Source organism: Panicum virgatum, chromosome 9K (genome assembly GCF_016808335.1).
Source record: "Panicum virgatum strain AP13 chromosome 9K, P.virgatum_v5, whole genome shotgun sequence".
In the NCBI taxonomy this organism is placed as follows: Eukaryota; Viridiplantae; Streptophyta; class Magnoliopsida; order Poales; family Poaceae; genus Panicum; species Panicum virgatum.
In genome coordinates, this window is record NC_053144.1 from 59,494,694 (window position 1) to 59,504,466 (window position 9,773).

General features: G+C 40.6%; 1 long non-coding RNA gene across 1 annotated transcript; it reads left to right on the plus strand.

Moving 5' to 3' along the window:
- The first annotated feature begins 502 nt into the window (after positions 1–502).
- LOC120652851 lies at positions 503–3,651 on the plus strand. Its single transcript, XR_005666663.1, has 2 exons — positions 503–1,890; positions 2,274–3,651. It is a non-coding gene; the product is annotated as an uncharacterized LOC120652851 (long non-coding RNA).
- The last annotated feature ends 6,122 nt before the right edge of the window (positions 3,652–9,773 follow it).

Here is a 9,773-nt window from a genome sequence, read left to right on the forward strand (position 1 = left end):
AATATGACCAACAAAAGCTACTTTCTCAAGCCAGAATTCACACTTGCTAAATTTGGCATATAGCTTATGTACTCTCAGCTTTTCCAATACTACTTGCAGATGTTGCTCGTGTTCCTAGACACTCTTGGAGTAAATAAGTATGTCATCGATAAAGACTACGACAAACTTATCTAACTCGTCCATAAACACCTTGTCCATGAGATTCATGAAATAAGCAGGTGCATTGGTGAGTCCAAAAGACATAACCGTAAACTCAAACTGTCCGTAACGGGTGACAAAAGCTGTCTTTGGGATGTCGCTTTCTCTAATCTTGAGCTGAAAATATCCTGACCTCAGATCAATCTTGGAGAAGTACTTGGCTCCTTTTAGCTGATCAAAAAGATCATCAATCCTGGGGAGGGGGTATTTATTATTGATGGTAACCTCATTCAGTGCACGATAATCTACACACAACTTCATACTCCCAGCCTTCTTCTTGACAAATAGGACTGGGCTCCCCAAGGCGACGAGCTTGGTCTGATGAAGCCAATTTATTGTAGTTCTTCTAGTTGCTTCTTTAATTCCCACTAGTAGGGATGTGATCATCAGTGACGTTAACTTTTCGTCACTGAAGACGCCTAGATCGTCACAGAGTTCCATTTGTGACGATTTTGTGACGAAAATCACTTCGTCACAGAAGATGCGTCACATTTGATCTATTGTGACAAAAGCGACATTTTCGTCACAGATGTGTCTCCATTCTGTGACGAAATGTCTGCGGTCACAGAAGCTAATTCAATCTATGACGATTGGTTTTGGTCATTAATGAACCACCGTTTTCGTCACAATCCGCCGTCTGCCAGTCGCCTCTGACGGTGTTGTTAACGGCGTCTGTGTTTTGTGACGAATCGATTTCGTCACAGATGTACCCGTTTTCTCGTCATAACTGGCCGTTTGCCAGCGTCCGGACGGCGTATGCCACGTTGGCAGATGACATCAGCACTGACGTGGCTGCTGACGTGGATGCTGACATCATTGATTGCGTGGCATCTGACGTCATCGATGACGTGGCAGCTGACGCAGTGGGTGACGTCAAGCTGACGTGGCGGATGATGTCATTCTTTCAAATCGTCACATATTACAATTAGAAATCGACATAGATGAGGCTTTGAATTCGACACACAACAGGCTTTCCATCGTCACAGATTACATTTAGAATTCGACACAGATCAGGCTTTGAATTCGACACAAAACACGCTTTCAATTGTCACAGATTTACCATCACTTTGGTCACAGAAGTGCAGATAATATTTGAATTCGAATTTGCAAAAGATACTAGAATGACCACACAATTCCATAGATTAATAAAAGCAGAATTCGCCACTAAGTGGACAACACAGAACTGAGTTCACAACATCACATCACACTACAGTTTGGTTTGCAGAAACATAACAGCATATAAACTAAAGTTGCCAGCTAGGAGCAACTTTAGTTATTGAGTACCCAAAATGAGCAGGCCAATCACAGCATCATTGACCAGCATCCCTCATGTCGAAGAAGAAGCGTTAGCATGGAAGGTCAAGAGCTTCTTCAGGAGAGCATTGTTCTCCTCCAACTCCTTGGTGTTCTTCTCTGTTTGCTTCTTGTACTCCTCTAGCTCCATTTGTGTCCTCGCCTGCTTTTCCACAGCTTCTTCATTTTTCTTCTTGAGCTCGTCGAGTTCAACTTGAACAGCAGCCACTGCTTCAGCTGCCAGTTCTTCGCGAAGCTCGCTTTCCTTTGATGAAGATGACTTGGAGGATGTTGGTGTTTTGATGCCAACACTCTTTAGGAAATGGTGTGAGCTGTTCTGGGAGAGCACCTTGGACACGACCTGCACACTGGATGGTGGCGTCTCACCTTCAGCAACAGGTTCAGCCCTCAAAGCTTGCATATTTAGCTGAAATATCATGGACAGAAAAAGGGTACATGTTAATGGTAATGGCCAACAACAAGATAAGAGTTGTTACTTATTGCAATAATTTGAGGAAAACATGTGACAGAAGCTGTTTATAATGAAAAAATAACCAATGCTACATTGACATAAATTGATTGAAGTTGCCACTAGATTTTCAGTGGTAACAATGGAGGGATATAGCAACAAATGAATCTCTGATAGCATGTTCGGATTAGCAAGGGTAGAAATCATAGCATATTAAATGAATGAACCATGTTGCCTCATATGACCTGATGCAAATATATTGAAGATAGGAAACAACTGAACTTACAAGTGCTTCTCTTTCCGGTTCACTCAGGCCTTTTTTGGAGCTGGTATGGCAGGTCTCGAAGGCCTCCATGACATCTAATTCTTCAGTGAGATCTAAGCTGGGTTCTTCTCTGTTTCTCTTCTGTTTCTGTGTCATGGATAAACAATCAGAGCATAGTGGTCAGATCAAATGCAAGAGAAGTTGTTAAGTGCAAATGTGGATGTATTAATACAAGGTATTTTTGACTTACATATGCATGTAAGTGTGCCACATAGCAGCGAGAACCTGTAGTCTGATGATACTTCACTTCACTGCGGTTCCGCTTGTTCGTTGCACATGTTTGCTACAAGATAATGAACATGTCCGATGAGATCATATGGTCAAAATGAGAAGATCCTTTCAAAACTGATTGGCAAAGAATAATATATGAAAAGATCCACGTACCATGCTCTTTGGATCTGACCACTTTGCAATTAGGTCCCTCCACTTTGCGTTACTCATGTAATCAACTGGAGAAGTTGTCCTAATCTCATTTGCAGGTACACCATTGAAGTATTTCTTCTTCAGATGATAACGCTGGTTTTTTATCGCACCGCGCATCATATCGGTGCAAGCTTCCTCTGTTGCCTTGTCTTTAGTGTTAATGGCCAAGCGCCCCTATGCATACGACAATTCCATAGTTAGTTATACAATTCAGGTTAAGCAGTATACAAGTTTACTGAACTGATACAGTAATGCACTTACAGAAAGGTTTGCCACAAACTTCTCGTAGTATTTCTTGTCTTTCTTGTAATCTTTCCAATGAGTTAGGACATGCATGCTTTCCCGAATGACGAGGCCAGCCTCTGATGCAAACTTGGCTGCTTGAACTGGTTCATGTGGCCTTTTTTTTCCTTTCTCAACAGTTATGGGCAATCTCCTTCCCATAGCTTTAGTCATCTTGTCCAGCTGTTTTCCCTTAGTTGGTTCCCTGGGTCTCCTTGGGGCTCGCTGTGCAGGACCTACAAAAAAGAATTCACATTTACTGAAATGGTCTACATTTATGCAAATCAGGTAAGGATATGCCATATTTGTATGACTCAAAACTATTACTTGCCTTCAGTGTCAAGACCATCAGCTCCACTGTCTTCATCTGCAGGTTCCCTGTCATGATCAGCAAGTCTCGGTGTCCTGTCCTGATCAGCAAGTCCAGGTGTAGTAGAGCTGTCTGGAATGTCATCACGAGCATCTGTAGGATCCTGTACAGGGTCCCCATTTCTCTCTGCAGTTTGAGCCCTTTTTGTTGATCTTGTTTCAGCTCCAGAAGGCGGCACCTGTGATTCGTCAGATGCCCTCACTCTCTTGCTCCTACTTCCTGGAGCCATGTTGGGATTTCTCTTCCTCTTTGAAGCAAGGGATTTCCCTCTAGCACTTGTAGCATACTATGCAAAAAAAAACATTAAGTAAGCCATGTGCAATAATAAGCTATACCATATATTAAAAAGAGGTATGTAATAAAAAGAGGAATGTGAATACAGGATCATATATTAAAGATCAGATTCAAAACATTCAAATGCAATGCAATTATTCCCCATGCACTACATGTAAGGTTCAAGAAGCACCTTAACTGCCAGGGGTAGTGGCTGCTCATTAGTTTCAGTGTCATCATCATCATCATCATCATCATCTCCTTGATCATCGTGGTCAGGGAGATACTCTGATGAATCCGAATCTGAACTATTGGTTTGCTTGTTTGCTGATTTTCCCCCTTTGTTGAAGCAGGTTGTGGTAAAGAATTGTTAATATCAGCAGCTAGAGTATGCAGTCCCATTTCTTGCATCCTCTTATTATTCTCCGCAACACATCTATCCCGGCTTCTCCCATAATCGGTTATTGGAGGTTGGATTACTTGCAGGATAGATACGAACAAGCACAATGTGTCTATTAGTTAATCAGAACAAGTTAAGTAACAACTAAGTGGTAATACTTGATGAAAGAGAGATAAGAGGTAAGAGCAAGTACTACTTGCTGTAGAGTAAATAGAAAAGAGGTGATAGGTAACAGATTGGAGCAAAGATAGACAAGAGGTGATAAGTTCTGTAACACTACTTCATGAATTACTACATTCAAGGGAGATTGGGGGCATAGATATTCCACATCTGTATAAAAATTATTAAATTGCACGTTATATGCAAATGAATTACTACATTCAAGTGAGATTGGGGGCACTAGCAACTTTTAAAAAACCCATGGACACAGGTCAGTCATGCACATATATGTTATCACCCATGCATATGTGATTAGCAGATAAATGAACTAAAGTTCAGTTCAAGTCTGAAATAATTCAGATTTCTACACTAGGTTAGAGCCAATTGAGCTCTAATATCAAGATCTCAGATTCTCATGTTAACTTCTTAGTTGCGAACAGAATAAGAGTTGGAAACCGAAAATCGAACTACTGACATTTATAGACAAGTTGTTGTTCATAGTAATATTGAACACGAGTGAAAACTGAAATTGTGAACACTGCAGGTGCATTACCTTCTTCTTCCTGTGCAGATTTCTTAGTGCGTTGCCCCCTTGTTGCCACCATCGAGGTCGTCAAACGGGAAGCAGATCTGGTGTCGTGAACCCTTGTCGTCGACGTTGCAGATCCAGTGGTAAGTACTCGGCGATGGCCCAAATCCTGCGATGGTTAGGGTTAGATAGTGGCGATTGAAATGTGGATGGGGCCAGATATGTGCTTGGGGCGAGAGAAATATGGATGGCTACGAGATAGACGGGGGATGCGGCGAGGGAAGTAGTCGGCGACGACGCAGCTCGTCGCCGGCCGTAGTTCCCCCAGCGGTGGTGGTTTGGTGGGGTCAAATATAGGTGGAAAGGGGGAGGGAACAGCTCGTCGACGGCGGTTGAGTTCCGGCTGGGCGATGAGGTATCTGGTCGTCGTGGTCGAGGAAGCAGCTCGTCGACGGCGGCTCTGTCCAGGCGGCGGCGGCTAGGGTTGGAGTAATGGGGGGAATGGGAGGAGTGGAGGAGGTGTGTGACGGGGGAATAGCTAAATAAAAGGAGGCAAATGGTTTGTGGTGGCGGGATTTTTTTTCGGGACGACCCACGACCCATGTTTTGGCGTTCTTTTTTTTGCCACAACTAGGGAGATACACTTTAAAATAAATCACATCCGAGGACTATTGAATTCACTTGCATAGCGCAGTGGTGAGGCATGTTGATTTTGGTGCATTGCTCCCGGGTTCGAACCCTACCGAAGGCAATTTTTGTTTTCATAAAATTTGTGATATTTACTATTTTTTGTTTTCCTATTTTTTTTTGTAAATTTTTTTTGTTTTTTTTGCTTGGACACCTTGGTATGGTGTCTGATCATCCGAACTAAGTTTGGAATTGATTTTGAGAAAGTTGTAGTACACATCAACCAAACGGGTGAGCATCTCTAACTTAGTGACAAGGATTAGTGTGAGCGATGGATGAGTCTGTGAGGATGTGCATCACCACTTTGTCAGTATTATTTCAATTTTTTACATGATTATACAGCAACATGAAGTGTCCTTGCAAGTTTTTAGATTTTTCTAGTTACATTAGGGTTTTTTTACCATTTATTCTTAAGTAAATGAACAAATAATTATATTAATAGGTACACTTGTCCTAAAAATTAAACAGATGCACACAACATCATGGGACTCCTCCAGGAGCATCCCAAAAAAGTTTGAGATGATTTTGAGAAAGTTGTAGTACACATCAACCAAACGGGTGAGCATCTCTAACTTAGTGACAAGGATTAGTGTGAGCGATGGATGAGTCTGTGAGGATGTGCATCACCACTTTGTCAGTATTATTTCAATTTTTTTACATGATTATACACCAACATGAAGTGTCCTTGCAAGTTTTTAGATTTTTCTAGTTACATTAGGGTTATTTTACCATTTATTCTTTAGTAAATGAACAAATAATTATATTAATAGGTACACTTGTCCTAAAAATTAAACAGATGCACACAACATCATGGGACTCCTCCAGGAGCATCCCAAAAAAGTTTGAGATGATTTTGAGAAAGTTGTAGTACACATCAACCAAACGGGTGAGCATCTCTAACTTAGTGACAAGGATTAGTGTGAGCGATGGATGAGTCTGTGAGGATGTGCATCACCACTTTGTCAGTATTATTTCAATTTTTTTTACATGATTATACACCAACATGAAGTGTCCTTGCAAGTTTTTAGATTTTTCTAGTTACATTAGGGTTTTTTTACCATTTATTCTTTAGTAAATGAACAAATAATTATATTAATAGGTACACTTGTCCTAAAAATTAAACAGATGCACACAACATCATGGGACACCTCCAGGAGCATCCCAAAAAAGTTTGAGATGATTTTGTGAAAGTTGTAGTACACATCAACCAAACGGGTGAGCATCTCTAACTTAGTGACAAGGATTAGTGTGAGCAATGGATGAGTCTGTGAGGATGTGCATCACCACTTTGTCAGTATTATTTCAATTTTTTTACATGATTATACACCAACATGAAGTGTCCTTGCAAGTTTTTAGATTTTTCTAGTTACATTAGGGTTTTTACCATTTATTCTTTAGTAAATGAACAAATAATTATATTAATAGGTACACTTGTCCTAAAAATTAAACAGATGCCCACAACATCATGGGACACCTCCAGGAGCATCCCAAAAAAGTTTGAGATGATTTTGTGAAAGTTGAAGTACACATCAACCAAACGGGTGAGCACCTCTAACTTAGTGACAAGGATTAGTGTGAGCGATGGATGAGTCTGTGAGGATGTGCACCACCACTTTGTCAGTATTATTTCAAATTTTTATACATGATTATACACCAACATGAAGTGTCCTTGCAAGTTTTTAGATTTTTCTAGTTACACCACATCATGGGACACCTCCAGGATCATCCCAAAAAAGTTTGAGATGATTTTGAGAAAGTTGTAGTACACATCAACCAAATGGAGTTCAGCATTGGTGGGACTGTTATTTTTCTACAGTAGTTCAGACTTTCAGCATTTGTTTCTCTTCAGAGAGACAGCAAATTCAGAGATGGCCAAAGTGAATATGTGCTGTCAGCAGCTAATCAGCAGCTGTCCAGAATCTGCTCTTTTGAAAGGAACACTGAAGGATTGAACACTGAATCAGCAGCGACATGGAAACTAAGGTGCTTGAAACAAGGTTCATCAGAGTGACATGGAAAGGCAACTGAGGCTGAAGTTGGAGATGTGCAGTGTGCAAGTGCAACACCACACCATACATGATCAGAGCACATCCTGAGTCCATTTTCAGAGCTCCATTTTCAGTCAGAAACCAGCAATGTTGAGATCATGGATAACACAAGAATTAAACATAACAGAAATATATATATTCAGATATCATATCATGTTTCTTGAATCGGCAAACATTAAACATAACACTATCACAGTAATTTGTTTAGGAAAGTGGAATAGTATTGTGTCTAATAAATTAGGCTGGTCACAAATTAAACATATATGCCGAGACCTGAACAGCAAAGCAGCAGGTCAGGTCAGGTCAGCAAAACTAACAGATTGGTTATGTTGGCCTCACAAAGACTGAGGTAATCTGAATATTCATCACTGCTCTGTCAGAATTGTTGTCTTCTCATTTTGTCAATCTGCAGCCTCTGTCTAGAAAGAGTCTTCAGACATATGGCACCATGGAGCAAGAGTCTTCTCATTTAAGTTGCAGGTAACTTTCTGGACATGTGCAGGTCAAATTCAGAACTAGAGTAAAAGACCTGGAAAAAAGACATGTGCATGTTCAAGTGAAATCAAACTAAAAACTGAAAGTGTCGAGTGATCTCCAAGTAGATTCAGACCTGAACTGAAACTGAATGTTGTTTACCTTTCTTAACTAGTAGATTCAGACCTGAACATCAACAACTGACAGGAACTGTGCAGTATCAGTTCAGAGTTCAGACATTGGAGCACAAAGAAAAGAACAGGAACAGGAACTATAGCACAAAGAACCAGGTGTCCAGAATCATTAATGAGCACAATTGCATTCTCCAGTATTCTAAAATGAGATAAAAAATGAGAATTACATCCAGGAATGCATTCTCCTCGATGCATTCACAATGAAAATGCATTCTCCAGAATGTATGACAGTCACAAAATGGTAAAATCATTCTCCAGAATTACAGTTTTGATATATGCACTGAACACCACCACACCAATTATGATCACAGATGATAATGGCAATGACCACCATGCCAATGCACAATTCCAAGGCATCAGGCTGCGGCTGCTCCATGTGGGGAGGCAACGAGGACGCGAAGAGGCCGGCGTCGGGCTGGGAGGCGAAGAGACCAACTGGTTGTTCGAAGTCTGTTCAAGTCTGTTGGAGAAGATGATCAAGTCTGTTCAAGAAGCACGTCCAGGCCTACTTATAGATATATGTAAAAAGATATATATATATATGTAGTCGAATCACCTAGGTGCATTTTGGATGGAGCTGGCAGTCTTTTGGATGGAACCAGGAAGTGTTTTGGATGGACCTCGTACTAGTAGCTGACAAAGTGGTGCTGTTTTTTAGTTTTTTAGAATCTGAGATGCATGTATGACTGCAGGTACTACTTGCTGATGGATGTAAGAACCTAAATGCAGTAATGCTTATATATCTGGTATGCATTGTGTCATAGCAGCCTGGTGTTCTCGTTTGTTGCCACTGATCTTATATATGGAGTGATGGCAAATATGCTTAGCAAATCAACTATAATTCTGTGATGGCATATAATATCATCTGAACTGAACTAAAAATCTGTGAAAATAAACTCCACTCAACTATGTAACAAAACTAAACTCAACTATGCATACTAAAAATCGTCATCTTCATCGTCTGTGTACATGTCATCATTGTTCTCATCGCCACCATCACTACAGTATTGTAGCACTGTAGTATCTTCCTCCTCATCGTCACTATCTTCAACATTAATATCAGCTTCCTTCTTGTTTCTTATAAGTTCCTGTAAATTGCCTTCAATTATAGTGGCTTCCCCTCCTTCAACATTGTGCAAAACCTCATTATCATCTCCTTCTTGCACTACATGCTCTGTATCAAAACAATAATCATCCTGATGCACATCATGGCTGCCCTCTTCTGTTTTGGCCACATCATAAATATTCCTATGTTCAAATTTCTGCACAACTCGCCAATCTTTGCATTGTGGTGTTGTGTCTTGTAGGTAAAATATCTTTTTGGCTTGGTCCGATGAGATGAAAGGATCAGTCTTGTACCAAAATGACTGCACATTGATGGATTTGAAATGTTTGTCATCTCGAAGGCCCACAGTCTTGCCTACTTGGTTGTACCAATCACATCGAAATAGAACCACCGTCCGACGAACTTGATAATTCGAGGGATATTGCAACTCAATAACCTCTTTAAGCACACCATAAAAGTCTATTTTTTCCCATTATGTGTACCTTCAGTCATTACACCACTATTTTGTGTCTGCAGGAACTTCTCACGATCCACAGTGCTATGCCGCACTCCATTAATCTTGCAACCTGCACTAATCTTAACT